The sequence below is a fragment of the Pseudophryne corroboree genome, unplaced genomic scaffold (assembly GCF_028390025.1).
Source record: "Pseudophryne corroboree isolate aPseCor3 unplaced genomic scaffold, aPseCor3.hap2 scaffold_192, whole genome shotgun sequence".
Classification (NCBI taxonomy): Eukaryota; Metazoa; Chordata; class Amphibia; order Anura; family Myobatrachidae; genus Pseudophryne; species Pseudophryne corroboree.
Window position 1 is genome coordinate 868,432 of NW_026968559.1, and position 25,468 is coordinate 893,899.

Below are 25,468 nucleotides of genomic sequence, written 5' to 3' on the forward strand. Positions count from 1 at the left end.
GTTTGGGAGAAAAATGCAATGGTACAAGACAGCTTTTCCTTGCCAATATCTCTCTTTTGCAAAGAGCTACGCATTGGAAAATTCAGGGTTATGTCGTGTAGATGATGGCCTAACAGGAGGCTTTAAAATTTTCTTTCTAGTGACCTTCGTTTGGGAGAAAAATGCAAAGGTACAAGACAGCTTTTCCTTGCCAATATCTCTCTTTTGCAAAGAGCTGCGCATTGGTAAATGCAGGGCTATGTCGTGTAGATGATGGCCTAACAGGAGGCTTTAAAATTTTCTTTCTAGTGTCCTTCGTTTGGGAGAAAAATGCAATGGTACAAGACAGCTTTTCCTTGCCAATATCTCTCTTTTGCAAAGAGCTGCGTATTGGAAAATTCAGGGCTATTTCGTGTAGATGATGGCCTAACAGGAGGCTTTAAAATTTTCTTTCTAGTGTCCTTCGTTTGGGAGAAAAATGCAAAGGTACAAGACAGCTTTTCCTTGCCAATATTTCTCTTTTGCAAAGAGCTACGCATTGGAAAATTCAGGGCTATGTCGTGTAGATGATGGCCTAACAGGAGGCTTTAAAATTTTCTTTTTAGTGACCTTCGTTTGGGAGAAAAATGCAAAGGTACAAGACAGCTTTTCCTTGCCAATATCTCTCTTTTGCAAAGAGCTGCGCATTGGAAAATTCAGGGCTATGTCGTGTAGATGATGGCCTAACAGGAGGCTTTAAAATTTTCTTTCTAGTGACCTTCGTTTGGGAGAAAAATGCAAAGGTACAAGACAGCTTTTCCTTGCCAATATCTCTCTTTTGCAAAGAGCTGCGCATTGGAAAATTCAGGGCTATGTCGTGTAGATGATGGCCTAACAGGAGGCTTTAAAATTGTCTTTCTAGTGACCTTCGTTTGGGAGAAAAATGCAAAGGTACAAGACAGCTTTTCCTTGCCAATATCTCTCTTTTGCAAAGAGCTGCGCATTGGAAAATTCAGGGCTATGTCGTGTAGATGATGGCCTAACAGGAGGCTTTAAAATTTTCTTTCTAGTGTCCTTCGTTTGGGAGAAAAATGCAATGGTACAAGACAGCTTTTCCTTGCCAATATCTCTCTTTTGCAAAGAGCTACGCATTGGAAAATTCAGGGCTATGTCGTGTAGATGATGGCCTAACAGGAGGCTTTAAAATTGTCTTTCTAGTGACCTTCGTTTGGGAGAAAAATGCAAAGGTACAAGACAGCTTTTCCTTGCCAATATCTCTCTTTTGCAAAGAGCTGCGCATTGGAAAATTCAGGGCTATGTCGTGTAGATGATGGCCTAACAGGAGGCTTTAAAATTTTCTTTCTAGTGTCCTTCGTTTGGGAGAAAAATGCAATGGTACAAGACAGCTTTTCCTTGCCAATATCTCTCTTTTGCAAAGAGCTACGCATTGGAAAATTCAGGGCTATGTCGTGTAGATGATGGCCTAACAGGAGGCTTTAAAATTGTCTTTCTAGTGACCTTCGTTTGGGAGAAAAATGCAAAGGTACAAGACAGCTTTTCCTTGCCAATATCTCTCTTTTGCAAACAGCTGCGCATTGGAAAATTCAGGGCTATGTCGTGTAGATGATGGCCTAACAGGAGGCTTTAAAATTTTCTTTCTAGTGACCTTCGTTTGGGAGAAAAATGCAAAGGTACAAGACAGCTTTTCCTTGCCAATATCTCTCTTTTGCAAAGAGCTGCGCATTGGAAAATTCAGGGCTATGTCGTGTAGATGATGGCCTAACAGGAGGCTTTAAAATTTTCTTTCTAGTGACCTTCGTTTGGGAGAAAAATGCAAAGGTACAAGACAGCTTTTCCTTGCCAATATCTCTCTTTTGCAAACAGCTGCGCATTGGAAAATTCAGGGCTATGTCGTGTAGATGATGGCCTAACAGGAGGCTTTAAAATTTTCTTTCTAGTGACCTTCGTTTGGGAGAAAAATGCAAAGGTACAAGACAGCTTTTCCTTGCCAATATCTCTCTTTTGCAAAGAGCTGCGCATTGGAAAATTCAGGGCTATGTCGTGTAGATGATGGCCTAACAGGAGGCTTTAAAATTTTCTTTCTAGTGACCTTCGTTTGGGAGAAAAATGCAAAGGTACAAGACAGCTTTTCCTTGCCAATATCTCTCTTTTGCAAAGAGCTGCGCATTGGAAAATTCAGGGCTATGTCGTGTAGATGATGGCCTAACAGGAGGCTTTAAAATTTTCTTTCTAGTGTCCTTCGTTTGGGAGAAAAATGCAATGGTACAAGACAGCTTTTCCTTGCCAATATCTCTCTTTTGCAAAGAGCTGCGCATTGGAAAATTCAGGGCTATTTCGTGTAGATGATGGCCTAACAGGAGGCTTTAAAATTTTCTTTCTAGTGTCCTTCGTTTGGGAGAAAAATGCAAAGGTACAAGACAGCTTTTCCTTGCCAATATCTCTCTTTTGCAAAGAGCTACGCATTGGAAAATTCAGGGCTATGTCGTGTAGATGATGGCCTAACAGGAGGCTTTAAAATTTTCTTTCTAGTGACCTTCGTTTGGGAGAAAAATGCAAAGGTACAAGACAGCTTTTCCTTGCCAATATCTCTCTTTTGCAAAGAGCTGCGCATTGGAAAATTCAGGGCTATGTCGTGTAGATGATGGCCTAACAGGAGGCTTTAAAATTTTCTTTCTAGTGACCTTCGTTTGGGAGAAAAATGCAAAGGTACAAGACAGCTTTTCCTTGCCAATATCTCTCTTTTGCAAAGAGCTGCGCATTGGAAAATTCAGGGCTATGTCGTGTAGATGATGGCCTAACAGGAGGCTTTAAAATTTTCTTTCTAGTGACCTTCGTTTGGGAGAAAAATGCAAAGGTACAAGACAGCTTTTCCTTGCCAATATCTCTCTTTTGCAAAGAGCTGCGCATTGGAAAATTCAGGGCTATGTCGTGTAGATGATGGCCTAACAGGAGGCTTTAAAATTTTCTTTCTAGTGACCTTCGTTTGGGAGAAAAATGCAAAGGTACAAGACAGCTTTTCCTTGCCAATATCTCTCTTTTGCAAAGAGCTGCGCATTGGAAAATTCAGGGCTATGTCGTGTAGATGATGGCCTAACAGGAGGCTTTAAAATTTTCTTTCTAGTGACCTTCGTTTGGGAGAAAAATGCAATGGTACAAGACAGCTTTTCCTTGCCAATATCTCTCTTTTGCAAAGAGCTACGCATTGGAAAATTCAGGGCTATGTCGTGTAGATGATGGCCTAACAGGAGGCTTTAAAATTTTAATTCTAGTGTCCTTCGTTTGGGAGAAAAATGCAAAGGTACAAGACAGCTTTTCCTTGCCAATATCTCTCTTTTGCAAAGAGCTGCGCATTGGAAAATTCAGGGCTATATCGTGTAGATGATGGCCTAACAGGAGGCTTTCAAATTTTCTTTCTAGTGTCCTTCGTTTGGGAGAAAAATGCAATGGTACAAGACAGCTTTTCCTTGCCAATATCTCTCTTTTGCAAAGAGCTACGCATTGGAAAATTCAGGGCTATGTCGTGTAGATGATGGCCTAACAGGAGGCTTTAAAATTTTCTTTCTAGTGTCCTTCGTTTGGGAGAAAAATGCAATGGTACAAGACAGCTTTTCCTTGCCAATATCTCTCTCTTGCAAAGAGCTGCGCATTGGAAAATTCAGGGCTATGTCGTGTAGATGATGGCCTAACAGGAGGCTTTAAAATTTTCTTTCTAGTGTCCTTCGTTTGGGAGAAAAATGCAATGGTACAAGACAGCTTTTCCTTGCCAATATCTCTCTTTTGCAAAGAGCTACGCATTGGAAAATTCAGGGCTATGTCGTGTAGATGATGGCCTAACAGGAGGCTTTAAAATTTTCTTTCTAGTGACCTTCGTTTGGGAGAAAAATGCAAAGGTACAAGACAGCTTTTCCTTGCCAATATCTCTCTTTTGCAAAGAGCTGCGCATTGGTAAATGCAGGGCTATGTCGTGTAGATGATGGCCTAACAGGAGGCTTTAAAATTTTCTTTCTAGTGTCCTTCGTTTGGGAGAAAAAAGCAATGGTACAAGACAGCTTTTCCTTGCCAATATCTCTCTTTTGCAAAGAGCTGCGCATTGGAAAATTCAGGGCTATTTCGTGTAGATGATGGCCTAACAGGAGGCTTTAAAATTTTCTTTCTAGTGTCCTTCGTTTGGGAGAAAAATGCAAAGGTACAAGACAGCTTTTCCTTGCCAATATTTCTCTTTTGCAAAGAGCTACGCATTGGAAAATTCAGGGCTATGTCGTGTAGATGATGGCCTAACAGGAGGCTTTAAAATTTTCTTTCTAGTGACCTTCGTTTGGGAGAAAAATGCAAAGGTACAAGACAGCTTTTCCTTGCCAATATCTCTCTTTTGCAAAGAGCTGCGCATTGGAAAATTCAGGGCTATGTCGTGTAGATGATGGCCTAACAGGAGGCTTTAAAATTTTCTTTCTAGTGACCTTCGTTTGGGAGAAAAATGCAAAGGTACAAGACAGCTTTTCCTTGCCAATATCTCTCTTTTGCAAAGAGCTGCGCATTGGAAAATTCAGGGCTATGTCGTGTAGATGATGGCCTAACAGGAGGCTTTAAAATTTTCTTTCTAGTGACCTTCGTTTGGGAGAAAAATGCAAAGGTACAAGACAGTTTTTCCTTGCCAATATCTCTCTTTTGCAAAGAGCTGCGCATTGGAAAATTCAGGGCTATGTCGTGTAGATGATGGCCTAACAGGAGGCTTTAAAATTTTCTTTCTAGTGTCCTTCGTTTGGGAGAAAAATGCAATGGTACAAGACAGCTTTTCCTTGCCAATATCTCTCTTTTGCAAAGAGCTGCGCATTGGAAAATTCAGGGCTATTTCGTGTAGATGATGGCCTTAACAGGAGGCTTTAAAATTTTCTTTCTAGTGACCTTCGTTTGGGAGAAAAATGCAATGGTACAAGACAGCTTTTCCTTGCCAATATTTCTCTTTTGCAAAGAGCTGCGCATTGGAAAATTCAGGGCTATATCGTGTAGATGATGGCCTAACAGGAGGCTTTAAAATTTTAATTCTAGTGTCCTTCGTTTGGGAGAAAAATGCAAAGGTACAAGACAGCTTTTCCTTGCCAATATCTCTCTTTTGCAAAGAGCTGCGCATTGGAAAATTCAGGGCTATATCGTGTAGATGATGGCCTAACAGGAGGCTTTAAAATTTTCTTTCTAGTGTCCTTCGTTTGGGAGAAAAATGCAATGGTACAAGACAGCTTTTCCTTGCAAATATCTCTCTTTTGCAAAGAGCTACGCATTGGAAAATTCAGGGCTATGTCGTGTAGATGATGGCCTAACAGGAGGCTTTAAAATTTTCTTTCTAGTGTCCTTCGTTTGGGAGAAAAATGCAATGGTACAAGACAGCTTTTCCTTGCCAATATCTCTCTCTTGCAAAGAGCTGCGCATTGGAAAATTCAGGGCTATGTCGTGTAGATGATGGCCTAACAGGAGGCTTTAAAATTTTCTTTCTAGTGTCCTTCGTTTAGGAGAAAAATGCAATGGTACTAGACAGCTTTTCCTTGCCAATATCTCTCTTTTGCAAAGAGCTACGCATTGGAAAATTCAGGGTTATGTCGTGTAGATGATGGCCTAACAGGAGGCTTTAAAATTTTCTTTCTAGTGACCTTCGTTTGGGAGAAAAATGCAAAGGTACAAGACAGCTTTTCCTTGCCAATATCTCTCTTTTGCAAAGAGCTGCGCATTGGTAAATGCAGGGCTATGTCGTGTAGATGATGGCCTAACAGGAGGCTTTAAAATTTTCTTTCTAGTGTCCTTCGTTTGGGAGAAAAATGCAATGGTACAAGACAGCTTTTCCTTGCCAATATCTCTCTTTTGCAAAGAGCTGCGCATTGGAAAATTCAGGGCTATTTCGTGTAGATGATGGCCTAACAGGAGGCTTTAAAATTTTCTTTCTAGTGACCTTCGTTTGGGAGAAAAATGCAATGGTACAAGACAGCTTTTCCTTGCCAATATCTCTCTTTTGCAAAGAGCTGCGCATTGGAAAATTCAGGGCTATATCGTGTAGATGATGGCCTAACAGGAGGCTTTAAAATTTTCTTTCTAGTGTCCTTCGTTTGGGAGAAAAATGCAATGGTACAAGACACCTTTTCCTTGCCAATATCTCTCTTTTGCAAAGAGCTACGCATTGGAAAATTCAGGGCTATGTCGTGTAGATGATGGCCTAACAGGAGGCTTTAAAATTTTCTTTCTAGTGTCCTTCGTTTGGGAGAAAAATGCAAAGGTACAAGACAGCTTTTCCTTGCCAATATCTCTCTCTAGCAAAGAGCTGCGCATTGGAAAATTCAGGGCTATGTCGTGTAGATGATGGCCTAACAGGAGGCTTTAAAATTTTCTTTCTAGTGTCCTTCGTTTGGGAGAAAAATGCAATGGTACAAGACAGCTTTTCCTTGCCAATATCTCTCTTTTGCAAAGAGCTACGCATTGGAAAATTCAGGGTTATGTCGTGTAGATGATGGCCTAACAGGAGGCTTTAAAATTTTCTTTCTAGTGACCTTCGTTTGGGAGAAAAATGCAAAGGTACAAGACAGCTTTTCCTTGCCAATATCTCTCTTTTGCAAAGAGCTGCGCATTGGTAAATGCAGGGCTATGTCGTGTAGATGATGGCCTAACAGGAGGCTTTAAAATTTTCTTTCTAGTGTCCTTCGTTTGGGAGAAAAATGCAATGGTACAAGACAGCTTTTCCTTGCCAATATCTCTCTTTTGCAAAGAGCTGCGTATTGGAAAATTCAGGGCTATTTCGTGTAGATGATGGCCTAACAGGAGGCTTTAAAATTTTCTTTCTAGTGTCCTTCGTTTGGGAGAAAAATGCAAAGGTACAAGACAGCTTTTCCTTGCCAATATTTCTCTTTTGCAAAGAGCTACGCATTGGAAAATTCAGGGCTATGTCGTGTAGATGATGGCCTAACAGGAGGCTTTAAAATTTTCTTTTTAGTGACCTTCGTTTGGGAGAAAAATGCAAAGGTACAAGACAGCTTTTCCTTGCCAATATCTCTCTTTTGCAAAGAGCTGCGCATTGGAAAATTCAGGGCTATGTCGTGTAGATGATGGCCTAACAGGAGGCTTTAAAATTTTCTTTCTAGTGACCTTCGTTTGGGAGAAAAATGCAAAGGTACAAGACAGCTTTTCCTTGCCAATATCTCTCTTTTGCAAAGAGCTGCGCATTGGAAAATTCAGGGCTATGTCGTGTAGATGATGGCCTAACAGGAGGCTTTAAAATTGTCTTTCTAGTGACCTTCGTTTGGGAGAAAAATGCAAAGGTACAAGACAGCTTTTCCTTGCCAATATCTCTCTTTTGCAAAGAGCTGCGCATTGGAAAATTCAGGGCTATGTCGTGTAGATGATGGCCTAACAGGAGGCTTTAAAATTTTCTTTCTAGTGTCCTTCGTTTGGGAGAAAAATGCAATGGTACAAGACAGCTTTTCCTTGCCAATATCTCTCTTTTGCAAAGAGCTACGCATTGGAAAATTCAGGGCTATGTCGTGTAGATGATGGCCTAACAGGAGGCTTTAAAATTTTCTTTCTAGTGACCTTCGTTTGGGAGAAAAATGCAAAGGTACAAGACAGCTTTTCCTTGCCAATATCTCTCTTTTGCAAACAGCTGCGCATTGGAAAATTCAGGGCTATGTCGTGTAGATGATGGCCTAACAGGAGGCTTTAAAATTTTCTTTCTAGTGACCTTCGTTTGGGAGAAAAATGCAAAGGTACAAGACAGCTTTTCCTTGCCAATATCTCTCTTTTGCAAAGAGCTGCGCATTGGAAAATTCAGGGCTATGTCGTGTAGATGATGGCCTAACAGGAGGCTTTAAAATTTTCTTTCTAGTGACCTTCGTTTGGGAGAAAAATGCAAAGGTACAAGACAGCTTTTCCTTGCCAATATCTCTCTTTTGCAAAGAGCTGCGCATTGGAAAATTCAGGGCTATGTCGTGTAGATGATGGCCTAACAGGAGGCTTTAAAATTTTCTTTCTAGTGTCCTTCGTTTGGGAGAAAAATGCAATGGTACAAGACAGCTTTTCCTTGCCAATATCTCTCTTTTGCAAAGAGCTGCGCATTGGAAAATTCAGGGCTATTTCGTGTAGATGATGGCCTAACAGGAGGCTTTAAAATTTTCTTTCTAGTGTCCTTCGTTTGGGAGAAAAATGCAAAGGTACAAGACAGCTTTTCCTTGCCAATATCTCTCTTTTGCAAAGAGCTACGCATTGGAAAATTCAGGGCTATGTCGTGTAGATGATGGCCTAACAGGAGGCTTTAAAATTTTCTTTCTAGTGACCTTCGTTTGGGAGAAAAATGCAAAGGTACAAGACAGCTTTTCCTTGCCAATATCTCTCTTTTGCAAAGAGCTGCGCATTGGAAAATTCAGGGCTATGTCGTGTAGATGATGGCCTAACAGGAGGCTTTAAAATTTTCTTTCTAGTGACCTTCGTTTGGGAGAAAAATGCAAAGGTACAAGACAGCTTTTCCTTGCCAATATCTCTCTTTTGCAAAGAGCTGCGCATTGGAAAATTCAGGGCTATGTCGTGTAGATGATGGCCTAACAGGAGGCTTTAAAATTTTCTTTCTAGTGACCTTCGTTTGGGAGAAAAATGCAAAGGTACAAGACAGCTTTTCCTTGCCAATATCTCTCTTTTGCAAAGAGCTGCGCATTGGAAAATTCAGGGCTATGTCGTGTAGATGATGGCCTAACAGGAGGCTTTAAAATTTTCTTTCTAGTGACCTTCGTTTGGGAGAAAAATGCAAAGGTACAAGACAGCTTTTCCTTGCCAATATCTCTCTTTTGCAAAGAGCTGCGCATTGGAAAATTCAGGGCTATGTCGTGTAGATGATGGCCTAACAGGAAGCTTTAAAATTTTATTTCTAGTGTCCTTCGTTTGGGAGAAAAATGCAATGGTACAAGACAGCTTTTCCTTGCCAATATCTCTCTTTTGCAAAGAGCTGCGCATTGGAAAATTCAGGGCTATGTCGTGTAGATGATGGCCTAACAGGAGGCTTTAAAATTTTCTTTCTAGTGAGCTTCGTTTGGGAGAAAAATGCAAAGGTACAAGACAGCTTTTCCTTGCCAATATCTCTCTTTTGCAAAGAGCTGCGCATTGGAAAATTCAGGGCTATGTCGTGTAGATGATGGCCTAACAGGAGGCTTTAAAATTTTCTTTCTAGTGACCTTCGTTTGGGAGAAAAATGCAAAGGTACAAGACAGCTTTTCCTTGCCAATATCTCTCTTTTGCAAAGAGCTGCGCATTGGAAAATTCAGGGCTATGTCGTGTAGATGATGGCCTAACAGGAGGCTTTAAAATTTTCTTTCTAGTGACCTTCGTTTGGGAGAAAAATGCAAAGGTACAAGACAGCTTTTCCTTGCCAATATCTCTCTTTTGCAAAGAGCTGCGCATTGGAAAATTCAGGGCTATGTCGTGTAGATGATGGCCTAACAGGAGGCTTTAAAATTTTCTTTCTAGTGACCTTCGTTTGGGAGAAAAATGCAAAGGTACAAGACAGTTTTTCCTTGCCAATATCTCTCTTTTGCAAAGAGCTGCGCATTGGAAAATTCAGGGCTATGTCGTGTAGATGATGGCCTAACAGGAGGCTTTAAAATTTTCTTTCTAGTGTCCTTCGTTTGGGAGAAAAATGCAATGGTACAAGACAGCTTTTCCTTGCCAATATCTCTCTTTTGCAAAGAGCTGCGCATTGGAAAATTCAGGGCTATTTCGTGTAGATGATGGCCTTAACAGGAGGCTTTAAAATTTTCTTTCTAGTGACCTTCGTTTGGGAGAAAAATGCAATGGTACAAGACAGCTTTTCCTTGCCAATATTTCTCTTTTGCAAAGAGCTGCGCATTGGAAAATTCAGGGCTATATCGTGTAGATGATGGCCTAACAGGAGGCTTTAAAATTTTAATTCTAGTGTCCTTCGTTTGGGAGAAAAATGCAAAGGTACAAGACAGCTTTTCCTTGCCAATATCTCTCTTTTGCAAAGAGCTGCGCATTGGAAAATTCAGGGCTATATCGTGTAGATGATGGCCTAACAGGAGGCTTTAAAATTTTCTTTCTAGTGTCCTTCGTTTGGGAGAAAAATGCAATGGTACAAGACAGCTTTTCCTTGCAAATATCTCTCTTTTGCAAAGAGCTACGCATTGGAAAATTCAGGGCTATGTCGTGTAGATGATGGCCTAACAGGAGGCTTTAAAATTTTCTTTCTAGTGTCCTTCGTTTGGGAGAAAAATGCAATGGTACAAGACAGCTTTTCCTTGCCAATATCTCTCTCTTGCAAAGAGCTGCGCATTGGAAAATTCAGGGCTATGTCGTGTAGATGATGGCCTAACAGGAGGCTTTAAAATTTTCTTTCTAGTGTCCTTCGTTTAGGAGAAAAATGCAATGGTACTAGACAGCTTTTCCTTGCCAATATCTCTCTTTTGCAAAGAGCTGCGCATTGGAAAATTCAGGGCTATGTCGTGTAGATGATGGCCTAACAGGAGGCTTTAAAATTTTCTTTCTAGTGAGCTTCGTTTGGGAGAAAAATGCAAAGGTACAAGACAGCTTTTCCTTGCCAATATCTCTCTTTTGCAAAGAGCTGCGCATTGGAAAATTCAGGGCTATGTCGTGTAGATGATGGCCTAACAGGAGGCTTTAAAATTTTCTTTCTAGTGACCTTCGTTTGGGAGAAAAATGCAAAGGTACAAGACAGCTTTTCCTTGCCAATATCTCTCTTTTGCAAAGAGCTGCGCATTGGAAAATTCAGGGCTATGTCGTGTAGATGATGGCCTAACAGGAGGCTTTAAAATTTTCTTTCTAGTGTCCTTCGTTTGGGAGAAAAATGCAATGGTACAAGACAGCTTTTCCTTGCAAATATCTCTCTTTTGCAAAGAGCTACGCATTGGAAAATTCAGGGCTATGTCGTGTAGATGATGGCCTAACAGGAGGCTTTAAAATTTTAATTCTAGTGTCCTTCGTTTGGGAGAAAAATGCAAAGGTACAAGACAGCTTTTCCTTGCCAATATCTCTCTTTTGCAAAGAGCTGCGCATTGGAAAATTCAGGGCTATATCGTGTAGATGATGGCCTAACAGGAGGCTTTAAAATTTTCTTTCTAGTGTCCTTCGTTTGGGAGAAAAATGCAATGGTACAAGACAGCTTTTCCTTGCCAATATCTCTCTTTTGCAAAGAGCTACGCATTGGAAAATACAGGGTTATGTCGTGTAGATGATGGCCTACATTTGGGGAAATCACAGGGGTCAGCATACCCAGAATGCAATGAATGAACCTCACCCTGGGAGAACAATCTTCATGACCATGGTATCTCTTATGCAAAATAAGTATGATTTGGGATAGGGCTGGGGAGGGCCGCTGCTCAGGCACATCTCTGTCAAGTAAAGGAGATTCAACTGAGGCAGCACAAGGGAACTCTCATCTGGGGACAACAACTGCAGGGAGAACACATATTTTCAGATGAACATGGGAGGGCAGAAGGCTGCCTAATACTGAAGCACCCCCAAACAACAAACCAAATGCAACAACTAGTGCAAGCATTCCTGGGGGAAGGCCTGCAGCAGATTGATTTGCATATGGTAATGCCATCCAAGCAGTGGGTCAAAGTTGGCTTCAACCCTCGTCTGCATATGAAAAGAGAAAAGGGGCGTGCAGGGCATGGCGGCCTTTTGCGGCGCTTGGGTGACCCTTAGTTCGCATTAAACACCCCCACCCTCCTTCGGTGTGGGGCTCATGTTGGCAATGCCCAAGCCCCTGAAGCATTCAAGCTGATTTCTTGCAGCAGCTGGGTACTGTAACAGCTCCAGAGCTGCTCTGTGAGGCAAGTAAAAGGGTGTGGGCCCTGCAGCACTACCTGTAGTTTGCATTGTGTGTTGGAAGGCACAAAGTAAGCAGACGGGAGAAGTCAGGATAGTGCGCAAGGGCATAGAAGGGAGCGGCTCAAGAAAAGAGAAGTGGAAACAGACAGCAAACTAGGCTGGAGAGAGACCTGAGACAAAGAGATCTGAATTATACGAGAGACGACCAGGGGAAACACAAATTATGCAGTCAAGTTTCCCACATTTGGGGAAATCACAGGGGCAGCACACCCAGAGTGCAATGGGTGACCCTTGCCCTGGGAGAAGCACCTACATGATCATAGTATCTCACCTGGCAGGTAAGTAGGAGTTGGGCTAGAGCTGGGGAGGGTCGCTACTCGGGTACCCCCCTGTCAACTTAAGGAGATCCAACTGAGGCAGCACAAGGGAACTCTCGAAAGAGGAACAAGGCTAGAGGAAGATCTGAGACAAAGAAATCTGACTTTTACCAGAGCTGACCAGAGGAAAGCACAAACACAGTCCCCCACTACCACAAATAATGCAGTCGAGTTTCCCACATTTGGGGAAATCATAGGGGTCAGCATACCCAGAATGCAATGAATGAACCTCACCCTGGGAGAACAATCTTCATGACCATGGTATCTCCTATGCAAAATAAGTATGATTTGGGATAGAGCTGGGGAGGGCCGCTGCTCAGGCACATCTCTGTCAAGTAAAGGAGATTCAACTGAGGCAGCACAAGGGAACTCTCATCTGGGGACAACAACTGCAGGGAGAACACATATTTTCAGATGAACATGGGAGGGCAGAAGGCTGCCTAATACTGAAGCACCCCCAAACAACAAACCAAATGCAACAACTAGTGCAAGCATTCCTGGGTGAAGGCCTGCAGCAGATAGATTTGCATATGGTGATGTCATCCAAGCAGTGGGTCAAAGTTGGCTTCAACCCTCGTCTGCATATGAAAAGAGAAAAGGGGCGTGCAGGGCATGGCAGGCCTTTTGCGGCGCTTGGATGACCCCTAGTTCGCATTAAACACCTCCACCCTCCTTCGGTGTGGGGCTCATGTTGGCTATGCCCCAGCCCCTTAAGCATTCAAGCTGATTTCTTGCAGCAGCTGGGCACTGTAACAGCTCCAGAGCTGCTCTGTAAGGCAAGTAAAAGGGTCTCTGTGGCGCAATCAGTTAGTATGTACGGCTATTAACCGAAAGGTTGGTGGTTCAATCCCACCCAGGGACGTAATTGACCTTGTGATCAGATTTTGGTGATATTTAAGTAGACAAGTCAAAATTTCAAACCCCCTCTTATTGTGTAGGGTACCTGGCCTTCTCTGATGTAATCAGAGTTAGATTTGATTCAGTGATTTTATAAAAAACAGCTAGGAAGCACAATTTAGCAGTGGGTTGCAGAGAAAAAAAATATGCTGGCAGAAAAATCCAATTGAGTGATTAAACAGCTCTTCATTTTCTGGCTTTATTTTTATGCTAACAAATTTGTTCTCTGAAAAGTGTCCACAAAGCCAAGTCTCTGATTAACACCTTTGTAAGGATGGTTTTTCACCTATTACTAAATTAAACTTGCTTCATTGGAAAGGCAGCAAGATGCATCCTCATTTCAATGTCTACTGAAATAATACAGGTTGACACCAGGAAACATTAACGCCACTGCATCCTTGCTGCTTTCTCATGTGGAAGTCTGTTTAATGTGAAAACAAGGTGATATCTAATTAGCACACAGGTAAGGAATTAAGAAAATCTTTATTTAAGGGTGAAGATGTTTCTCACAAAATTGTTGACCCAATGCATCATTGAAATTCAAGCTGGAAAGATGAATTTAATATATCACTTGTACATTTTGTATTGCTCTTCTGGTGACAATGTAGTTTGTTTTTGTCAATTACCATTTTAATAATAGGGTAAAGAAAATGAAGTGGATTTTTGAAAGAAAACAATACTGTCAATATACTATTAAAACAAATTAAAATGGTAAAAGTTATTGTACTTTAAGTAAAAATAAAAGAGACAAAATATCAATCCCAGTTTTGGATTACTTTAATTAACAAAAAAAAATGCATATAGCAGAGGATAGTTTCAATCTGCCTACCTCTGGGTTATGGGCCCAGCATGCTTCCATTGCAGTACTCTGCTGCACATGTAAGTGCATGAGATCCTGAAGCACTCACTCATCATGGGAAAGTACCAATGTGTTTCTTCGTTGGTTGATGGAAGAAACATCTTACAAAAACTCTCCAGATTATTGACTTTTTAAAGTTTTGCTAGGAAACGTTTTAGATGAATGCTTATTAGCCTTTGTCAGTATGGACTTTTGCAAAGTGTCTCTGTGGCGCAATCAGTTAGTATGTACGGCTATTAACCAAAAGCACTGTTTGCAAAGTGTCTCGGTGGCGCAATCGGTTAGTGTGTTCGGCTATTAACCAAAAGGTTGGTGGTTCAATCCCACCCAGGGACGTAATTGACCTTGTGATCAGATTTTGGTGATATTAAAGTAGACAAGTCAAAATTTCAAACCCCCTCTTATTGTGTAGGGTACCTGGCCTTCTCTGATGTAATCAGAGTTAGATTTGATTCAGTGATTTTATAAAAAACAGCTAGGAAGCACAATTTAGCAGTGGGTTGCAGAGAAAAAAAATATGCTGGCAGAAAAATCCAATTGAGTGATTAAACAGCTCTTCATTTTCTGGCTTTATTTTTATGCTAACAAATTTGTTCTCTGAAAAGTGTCCACAAAGCCAAGTCTCTGATTAACACCTTTGTAAGGATGGTTTTTCACCTATTACTAAATTAAACTTGCTTCATTGGAAAGGCAGCAAGATGCATCCTCATTTCAATGTCTACTGAAATAATACAAGTTGACACCAGGAAACATTAACGCCACTGCATCCTTGCTGCTTTCTCATGTGGAAGTCTGTTTAATGTGAAAACAAGGTGATATCTAATTAGCACACAGGTAAGGAATTAAGAAAATCTTTATTTAAGGGTGAAGATGTTTCTCACAAAATCGTTGCCCCAATGCATCATTGAAATTCAAGCTGGAAAGATGATTTTAATATATCACTTGTACATTTTGTATTGCTCTTCTGGTGACAATGTAGTTTGTTTTTGTCAATTACCATTTTAATAATAGGGTAAAGAAAATTAAGTGGATTTTTGAAAGAAAACAATACTGTCAATATACTATTAAAACAAATTAAAATGGTAAAAGTTATTGTACTTTAAGTAAAAATAAAAGAGCCAAAATATCAATCCCAGTTTTGGATTACTTTAATTAACAAAAAAAAAAAGCATACAGCAGAGGATAGTTTCAATCTGCCTACCTCTGGGTTATGGGTCCAGCATGCTTCCATTGCTGTACTCTGCTGCACATGTAAGTGCAAGAGATCCTGAAGCACTCACTCATCATGGGAAAGTACCAATGTGTTTCTTTGTTGGTTGATGGAAGAAACATCTTACAAAAACTCTCCAGATTATTGACTTTTTAAAGTTTTTCTAGGAAACGTTTTAGATGAATGCTTATTAGCCTTTGTCAGTATGAACTTTTGCAAAGTGTCTCTGTGGCGCAATCAGTTAGTATGTACGGCTATTAACCAAAAGGTTGGTGGTTCAATCCCACCCAGGGACCTAATTGACCTTGTTATAAGATTTTGGTGATCTTTAAGTAGACAAGTCAAATTTCATACCCCCTGTTATGGTGTAGGGTACCTGGCCTTCTCTGATGTGATCAGAGTTAGATTTGATTCAGTGATTTTATAAAAACATCTAGGAAGCACAATTTAGCAGTGGGTTGCAGAGAAAAAGAAATATGCTGGCAAAAAAATCAAATTGTGTGATTAAACAGCTCTACATTTTCTGGCTTTATTTTTATGCTAACAAATTTGTTCTCTGAAAAGTGTCCACAAAGCCAAGTCTCTGATTAACACCTTTGTAGGGATGGTTTTTCACCTATTACTAAATTAAACTTGCTTCATTGGAAAGGCAGAGAGATGCATCCTCATTTCAATGTCTACTGAAATAATACAGGTTGACACCAGGAAACATTAACGCCACTGCATCCTTGCTGCTTTCTCATGTGGAAGTCTGTTTAATGTGAAAACAAGGTGATATCTAATTAGCACACAGGTAAGGAATTAAGAAAATCTTTATTTAAGGGTGAAGATGTTTCTCACAAAATTGTTGCCCCAATGCATCATTGAAATTCAAGCTGGAAAGATGATTTTAATATATCACTTGTACATTTTGTATTGCTCTTCTGGTGACAATGTAGTTTTTTTTGTCAATTACCATTTTAATAATAGGGTAAAGAAAATTAAGTGGATTTTTGAAAGAAAACTATACTGTCAATATACTATTAAAACAAATTAAAATGGTAAAAGTTATTGTACTTTAAGTAAAAATAAAAGAGCCAAAATATCAATCCCAGTTTTGGATTACTTTAATTAACAAACAAAAAAATGCATATAGCAGAGGATAGTTTCAATCTGCCTACCTCTGGGTTATGGGCCCAGCATTCTTCCATTGCTGTACTCTGCTGCACATGTAAGTGCAAGAGATCCTGAAGCACTCACTCATCATGGGAAAGTACCAATGTGTTTCTTCGTTGGTTGATGGAAGAAACATCTTACAAAAACTCTCCAGATTATTGACTTTTTTAAGTTTTTCTAGGAAACATTTTAGATGAATGCTTATTAGCATTTGTCAGTATGTACTTTCGCAAAGTGTCTCTGTGGCGCAATCAGTTAGTGTGTACGGCTATTAACCAAAAGGTTGGTGGTTCAATCCCACCCAGGGATGTAATTGACCTTGTTATCAGATTTTGGTGATCTTTAAGTAGACAAGTCAAATTTCAAACCCCCTGTTATGGTGTAGGGTACCTGGCCTTCTCTGATGTAATCAGAGTTAGATTTGATTCAGTGATTTTATAAAAACATCTAGGAAGCACAATTTAGCCGTGGGTTGCAGAGAAAAAGAAATATGCTGGCAAAAAAATCAAATTGCGTGATTAAACAGCTCTTCATTTTCTGGCTTTATTTTTATGCTAACAAATTTGTTCTCTGAAAAGTGTCCACAAAGCCAAGTCTCTGATTAACACCTTTGTAGGGATGGTTTTTCACCTATTACTAAATTAAACTTGCTTCATTGGAAAGGCAGCAAGATGCATCCTCATTTCAATGTCTACTGAAATAATACAAGTTGACACCAGGAAACATTAACGCCACTGCATACTTGCTGCTTTCTCATGTGGAAGTCTGTTTAATGTGAAAACAAGGTGATATCTAATTAGCACACAGATAAGGAATTAAGAAAATCTTTATTTAAGGGTGAAGATGTTTCTCACAAAATTATTGACCCAATGCATCATTGAAATTCAAGCTGGAAAGATGATTTTAATATATCACTTGTACATTTTGTATTGCTCTTCTGGTGACAATGTAGTTTGTTTTTGTCAATTACCATTTTAATAATAGGGTAAAGAAAATGAAGTGGATTTTTGAAAGAAAACAATACTGTCAATATACTATTAAAACAAATTAAAATGGTAAAAGTTATTGTACTTTAAGTAAAAATAAAAGAGCCAAAATATCAATCCCAGTTTTGGATTACTTTAATTAACAAAAAAAAAAAGCATACAGCAGAGAATAGTTTCAATCTGCCTACCTCTGGGTTATGGGTCGAGCATGCTTCCATTGCTGTACTCTGCTGCACATGTTAGTGCAAGAGATCCTGAAGCACTCACTCATCATGGGAAAGTACCAATGTGTTTCTTCGTTGGTTGATGGAAGAAACATCTTACAAAAACTCTCCAGATTATTGACTTTTTAAAGTTTTGCTAGGAAACGTTTTAGATGAATGCTTATTAGCCTTTGTCAGTATGGACTTTTGCAAAGTGTCTCTGTGGCGCAATCAGTTAGTATGTACGGCTATTAACCAAAAGGTTGGTGGTTCAATCCCACCCAGGGACCTAATTGACCTTGTTATCAGATTTTGCTGATCTTTAAGTAGACAAGTCAAAATTTCAAACCCCCTGTTATGGTGTAGGGTACTTGGCCTTCTCTGATGTAATCAGAGTTAGATTTGATTCAGTGATTTTATAAAAACAGCTAGGAAGCACAATTTAGCAGTGGGTTGCAGAGAAAAAAAATATGCTGGCAGAAAAATCCAATTGAGTGATTAAACAGCTCTTTATTTTCTGGCTTTATTTTTATGCTAACAAATTTGTTCTCTGAAAAGTGTCCACAAAGCCAAGTCTCTGATTAACACCTTTGTAAGGATGGTTTTTCACCTATTACTAAATTAAACTTGCTTCATTGGAAAGGCAGCAAGATGCATCCTCATTTCAATGTCTACTGAAATAATACAGGTTGACACCAGGAAACATTAACGCCACTGCATCCTTGCTGCTTTCTCATGTGGAAGTCTGTTTAATATGAAAACAAGGTGATATCTAATTAGCACACAGGTAAGGAATTAAGAAAATCTTTATTTAAGGGTGAAGATGTTTCTCACAAAATCGTTGCCCCAATGCATCATTGAAATTCAAGCTGAAAGGTGATTTTAATATATCACTTGTACATTTTGTATTGCTCTTCTGGTGACAATGTAGTTTGTTTTTGTCAATTACCATTTTAATAATAGGGTAAAGAAAATGAAGTGGATTTTTGAAAGAAAACAATACTGTCAATATACTATTAAAACAAATTAAAATGGTAAAAGTTATTGTACTTTAAGTAAAAATAAAAGAGACAAAATATCAATCCCAGTTTTGGATTACTTTAATTAACAAAAAAAAATGCATATAGCAGAGGATAGTTTCAATCTGCCTACCTCTGGGTTATAGGCCCAGCATGCTTCCATTGCAGTACTCTGCTGCACATGTAAGTGCAAGAGATCCTGAAGCACTCACTCATCATGGGAAAGTACCAATGTGTTTCTTCGTTGGTTGATGGAAGAAACATCTTACAAAAACTCTCCAGATTATTGACTTTTTAAAGTTTTTCTAGGAAACGTTTTAGATGAATGCTTATTAGCCTTTGCAGTATGAACTTTTGCAAAGTGTCTCTGTGGCGCAATCAGTTAGTATGTACGGCTATTAACCAAAAGGTTGGTGGTTCAATCCCACCCAGGGACCTAATTGACCTTGTTATCAGATTTTGCTGATCTTTAAGTAGACAAGTCAAAATTTCAAACCCCCTGTTATGGTGTAGGGTACTTGGCCTTCTCTGATGTAATCAGAGTTAGATTTGATTCAGTGATTTTATAAAAACAGCTAGGAAGCACAATTTAGCAGTGGGTTGCAGAGAAAAAAAATATGCTGGCAGAAAAATCCAATTGAGTGATTAAACAGCTCTTTATTTTCTGGCTTTATTTTTATGCTAACAAATTTGTTCTCTGAAAAGTGTCCACAAAGCCAAGTCTCTGATTAACACCTTTGTAAGGATGGTTTTTCACCTATTACTAAATTAAACTTGCTTCATTGGAAAGGCAGCAAGATGCATCCTCATTTCAATGTCTACTGAAATAATACAGGTTGACACCAGGAAACATTAACGCCACTGCATCCTTGCTGCTTTCTCATGTGGAAGTCTGTTTAATATGAAAACAAGGTGATATCTAATTAGCACACAGGTAAGGAATTAAGAAAATCTTTATTTAAGGGTGAAGATGTTTCTCACAAAATCGTTGCCCCAATGCATCATTGAAATTCAAGCTGAAAGGTGATTTTAATATATCACTTGTACATTTTGTATTGCTCTTCTGGTGACAATGTAGTTTGTTTTTGTCAATTACCATTTTAATAATAGGGTAAAGAAAATTAAGTGGATTTTTGAAAGACAACAATACTGTCAATATACTATTAAAACAAATTAAAATGGTAAAAGTTATTGTACTTTAAGTAAAAATAAAAGAGACAAAATATCAATCCCAGTTTTGGATTACTTTAATTAACAAAAAAAAATGCATATAGCAGAGGATAGTTTCAATCTGCCTACCTCTGGGTTATAGGCCCAGCATGCTTCCATTGCAGTACTCTGCTGCACATGTAAGTGCAAGAGATCCTGAAGCACTCACTCATCATGGGAAAGTACCAATGTGTTTCTTCGTTGGTTGATGGAAGAAACATCTTACAAAAACTCTCCAGATTATTGACTTTTTAAAGTTTTTCTAGGAAACGTTTTAGATGAATGCTTATTAGCCTTTGCAGTATGAACTTTTGCAAAGTGTCTCTGTGGCGCAATCAGTTAGTGTGTACGGCTATTAACCAAAAGGTTGGTGGTTCAATCCCACCCAGGGACCTAATTGACCTTGTTATCAGATTTTGGTGATCTTTAAGTAGACAAGTCAAATTTCATACCCCCTGTTATGGTGTAGGGTACCTGGCCTTCTCTGATGTAATCAGAGTTAGATTTGATTCAGTGATTTTATAAAAACATCTAGGAAGCACAATTTAGCAGTGGGTTGCAGAGAAAAAGAAATATGCTGGCAAAAAAATCAAATTGCGTGATTAAACAGCTCTTTATTTTCTGGCTTTATTTTTATGCTAACAAATTTGTTCTCTGAAAAGTGTCCACAAAGCCAAGTCTCTGATTAACACCTTTGTAGGGATGGTTTTTCACCTATTACTAAATTAAACTTGCTTCATTGGAAAGGCAGCAAGATGCATCCTCATTTCAATGTCTACTGAAATAATACAGGTTGACACCAGGAAACATTAACGCCACTGCATCCTTGCTGCTTTCTCATGTGGAAGTCTGTTTAATGTGAAAACAAGGTGATATCTAATTAGCACACAGGTAAGGAATTAAGAAAATCTTTATTTAAGGGTGAAGATGTTTCTCACAAAATTGTTGACCCAATGCATCATTGAAATTCAAGCTGGAAAGATGATTTTAATATATCACTTGTACATTTTGTATTGCTCTTCTGGTGACAATGTAGTTTTTTTTGTCAATTACCATTTTAATAATAGGGTAAAGAAAATTAAGTGGATTTTTGAAAGAAAACTATACTGTCAATATACTATTAAAACAAATTAAAATGGTAAAAGTTATTGTACTTTAAGTAAAAATAAAAGAGCAAAAATATCAATCCCAGTTTTGATTACTTAAATTAACAAAAAAAAATGCATATAGCAAAGGATAGTTTCAATCTGCCTACCTCTGGGTTATGGGTCCAGCATGCTTCCATTGCAGTACTCTGCTGCACATGTAAGTGCAAGAGATCCTGAAGCACTCACTCATCATGGGAAAGTACCAATGTGTTTATTCATTGGTTGATGGAAGAAACATCTTACAAAAACTCTCCAGATTATTGATTATTTAATGTTTTTCTAGGAAACGTTCTAGATGTATGCTTATTAGCCTTTGTCAGTATGTACTGTTTGCAAAGTGTCTCGGTGGCGCAATCGGTTAGTGTGTTCGGCTATTAACCAAAAGGTTGGTGGTTCAATACCACCCAGGGACATAATTGACCTTGTGATCACATTTTGGTGATATTTAAGTAGACAAGTCAAAATTTCAAACCCCCTCTTATTGTGTAGGGTACCTGGCCTTCTCTGATGTAATCAGAGTTAGATTTGATTCAGTGATTTTATAAAAAACAGCTAGGAAGCACAATTTAGCAGTGGGTTGCAGAGAAAAAAAATATGCTGGCAGAAAAATCCAATTGAGTGATTAAACAGCTCTTCATTTTCTGGCTTTATTTTTATGCTAACAAATTTGTTCTCTGAAATGTGTCCACAAAGCCAAGTCTCTGATTAACACCTTTGTAAGGATGGTTTTTCACCTATTACTAAATTAAACTTGCTTCATTGGAAAGGCAGCAAGATGCATCCTCATTTCAATGTCTACTGAAATAATACAGGTTGACACCAGGAAACATTAACGCCACTGCATGCTTGCTGCTTTCTCATGTGGAAGTCTGTTTAATGTGAAAACAAGGTGATATCTAATTAGCACACAGGTAAGGAATTACGAAAATCTTTATTTAAGGGTGAAGATGTTTCTCACAAAATTGTTGCCCCAATGCATCATTGAAATTCAAGCTGGAAAGATGATTTTAATATATCACTTGTACATTTTGTATTGCTCTTCTGGTGACAATGTAGTTTTTTTGTCAATTACCATTTTAATAACAGGGTAAAGAAAATTAAGTGGATTTTTGAAAGAAAACTATACTGTCAATATACTATTAAAACAAATTAAAATGGTAAAAGTTATTGTACTTTAAGTAAAAATAAAAGAGCAAAATATCAATCCCAGTTTTGATTACTTAAATTAACAAAAAAAATGCATATAGCAAAGGATAGTTTCAATCTGCCTACCTCTGGGTTATGGGTCCAGCATGCTTCCATTGCAGTACTCTGCTGCCCATGTAAGTGCAAGAGATCCTGAAGCACTCACTCATCATGGGAAAGTACCAATGTGTTTATTCGTTGGTTGATGGAAGAAACATCTTACAAAAACTCTCCAGATTATTGATTTTTTAATGTTTTTCTAGGAAACGTTCTAGATGTATGCTTATTAGCCTTTGTCAGTATATACTTTTTGCAACGTGTCTCTGTGTCGCAATCGGTTAGTGTGTTTGGCTATTAACCAAAAGGTTGGTGGTTCAATCCCACCCAGGGACGTAATTAACCTTGTGATCAGATTTTGGTGATATTTAAGTAGACAAGTCAAAATTTCAAACCTCCTCTTATGGTTTAGGGTACATGGCCTTCTCTGATGTAATCAGAGTTAGATTTGATTCAGTGATTTTATAAAAAACAGCTAGGAAGCACAATTTAGCAGTGGGTTGCAGAGAAAAAAAATATGCTGGCAAAAAAAATCCAATTGAGTGATTAAACAGCTCTTCATTTTCTGGCTTTATTTTTATGCTAACAAATTTGTTCTCTGAAAAGTGTCCACAAAGCCAAGTCTCTGATTAACACCTTTGTAAGGATGGTTTTTCACCTATTACTAAATTAAACTTGCTTCATTGGAAAGGCAGCAAGATGCATCCTCATTTCAATGTCTACTGAAATAATACAGGTTGACACCAGGAAACATTAACGCCACTGCATCCTTGCTGCTTTCTCATGTGGAAGTCTGTTTAATGTGAAAACAAGGTGATATCTAATTAGCACACAGGTAAGAAATTACGAAAATCTTTATTTAAGGGTGAAGATGTTTCTCACAAAATCGTTGCCCCAATGCATCATTGAAATTCAAGCTGGAAAGATGATTTTAATATATCACTTGTACATTTTGTATTGCTCTTCTGGTGACAATGTAGTTTGTTTTTGTCAATTACCATTTTAATAATAGGGTAAAGAAAATGAAGTGGATTTTTGAAAGAAAACAATACTGTCAATATACTATTAAAACAAATTAAAATGGTAAAAGTTATTGTACTTTAAGTTAAAATAAAAGAGACAAAATATCAATCCCAGTTTTGGATTACTTTAATTAACAAAAAAAAATGCATATAGCAGAGGATAGTTTCAATCTGCCTACCTCTGGGTTATGGGCCCAGCATGCTTCCATTGCAGTACTCTGCTGCACATGTAAGTGCAAGAGATCCTGAAGCACTCACTCATCATGGGAAAGTACCAATGTGTTTCTTCGTTGGTTGATGGAAGAAACATCTTACAAAAACTCTCCAGATTATTGACTTTTTAAAGTTTTGCTAGGAAACGTTTTAGATGAATGCTTATTAGCCTTTGCAGTATGAACTTTTGCATAGTGTCTCTGTGGCGCAATCAGTTAGTATGTACAGCTATTAACCAAAAGGTTGGTGGTTCAATCCCACCCAGGGACCTAATTGACCTTGTTATCAGATTTTGGTGATCTTTAAGTAGACAAGTCAAATTTCATACCCCCTGTTATGGTGTAGGGTACCTGGCCTTCTCTGATGTAATCAGAGTTAGATTTGATTCAGTGATTTTATAAAAACATCTAGGAAGCACAATTTAGCAGTGGGTTGCAGAGAAAAAGAAATATGCTGGCAAAAAAATCAAATTGCGTGATTAAACAGCTCTTAATTTTCTGGCTTTATTTTTATGCTAACAAATTTGTTCTCTGAAAAGTGTCCACAAAGCCAAGTCTCTGATTAACACCTTTGTAGGGATGGTTTTTCACCTATTACTAAATTAAACTTGCTTCATTGGAAAGGCAGCAAGATGCATCCTCATTTCAATGTCTTCTGAAATAATACAGGTTGACACCAGGAAACATTAACGCCACTGCATCCTTGCTGCTTTCTCATGTGGAAGTCTGTTTAATGTGAAAACAAGGTGATATCTAATTAGCACACAGGTAAGGAATTAAGAAAATCTTTATTTAAGGGTGAAGATGTTTCTCACAAAATTGTTGACCCAATGCATCATTGAAATTCAAGCTGGAAAGATGATTTTAATATATCACTTGTACATTTTGTATTGCTCTTCTGGTGACAATGTAGTTTTTTTTGTCAATTACCATTTTAATAATAGGGTAAAGAAAATTAAGTGGATTTTTGAAAGAAAACTATACTGTCAATATACTATTAAAACAAATTAAAATGGTAAAAGTTATTGTACTTTAAGTAAAAATAAAAGAGCAAAAATATCAATCCCAGTTTTGATTACTTAAATTAACAAAAAAAAATGCATATAGCAAAGGATAGTTTCAATCTGCCTACCTCTGGGTTATGGGCCCAGCATGCTTCCATTGCAGTACTCTGCTGCACATGTAAGTTCAAGAGATCCTGAAGCACTCACTCATCATGGGAAAGTACCAATGTGTTTCTTCGTTGGTTGATGGAAGAAACATCTTACAAAAACTCTCCAGATTATTGACTTTTTAAAGTTTTTCTAGGAAACGTTTTAGATGAATGCTTATTAGCCTTTGTCAGTATGGACTTTTGCAAAGTGTCTCTGTGGCGCAATCAGTTAGTATGTACGGCTATTAACCAAAAGGTTGGTGGTTCAATCCCACCCAGGGACCTAATTGACATTGTTATCAGATTTTGGTGATCTTTAAGTAGACAAGTCAAAATTTCAAACCCCCTGTTATGGTGTAGGGTACCTGGCCTTCTCTGATGTAATCAGAGTTAGATTTGATTCAGTGATTTTATAAAAACAGCTAGGAAGCACAATTTAGCAGTGGGTTGCAGAGAAAAAAAATATGCTGGCAGAAAAATCCAATTGAGTGATTAAACAGCTCTTTATTTTCTGGCTTTATTTTTATGCTAACAAATTTGTTCTCTGAAAAGTGTCCACAAAGCCAAGTCTCTGATTAACACCTTTGTAAGGATGGTTTATCACCTATTACTAAATTAAACTTGCTTCATTGGAAAGGCAGCAAGATGCATCCTCATTTCAATGTCTACTGAAATAATACAAGTTGACACCAGGAAACATTAACGCCACTGCATCCTTGCTGCTTTCTCATGTGGAAGTCTGTTTAATGTGAAAACAAGGTGATATCTAATTAGCACACATGTAAGGAATTAAGAAAATCTTTATTTAAGGGTGAAGATGTTTCTCACAAAATCGTTGCCCCAATGCATCATTGAAATTCAAGCTGGAAAGATGATTTTAATATATCACTTGTACATTTTGTATTGCTCTTCTGGTGACAATGTAGTTTGTTTTTGTCAATTACCATTTAATAATAGGGTAAAGAAAA

At 38.5% G+C, this 25,468-nt stretch overlaps 2 non-coding genes across 2 annotated transcripts; both read right to left on the reverse strand.

The window, feature by feature from the left end:
* Window positions 1–11,991: 11,991 nt before the first annotated feature.
* Window positions 11,992–12,154, reverse strand: LOC135004301 (U1 spliceosomal RNA). Its single transcript, XR_010205125.1, has one exon. It is a non-coding gene; the product is annotated as a U1 spliceosomal RNA (small nuclear RNA).
* A 152-nt stretch (window positions 12,155–12,306) lies between these two features.
* LOC135004261 (U1 spliceosomal RNA) lies at window positions 12,307–12,470 on the reverse strand. Its single transcript, XR_010205087.1, has one exon. It is a non-coding gene; the product is annotated as a U1 spliceosomal RNA (small nuclear RNA).
* Window positions 12,471–25,468: the final 12,998 nt, after the last annotated feature.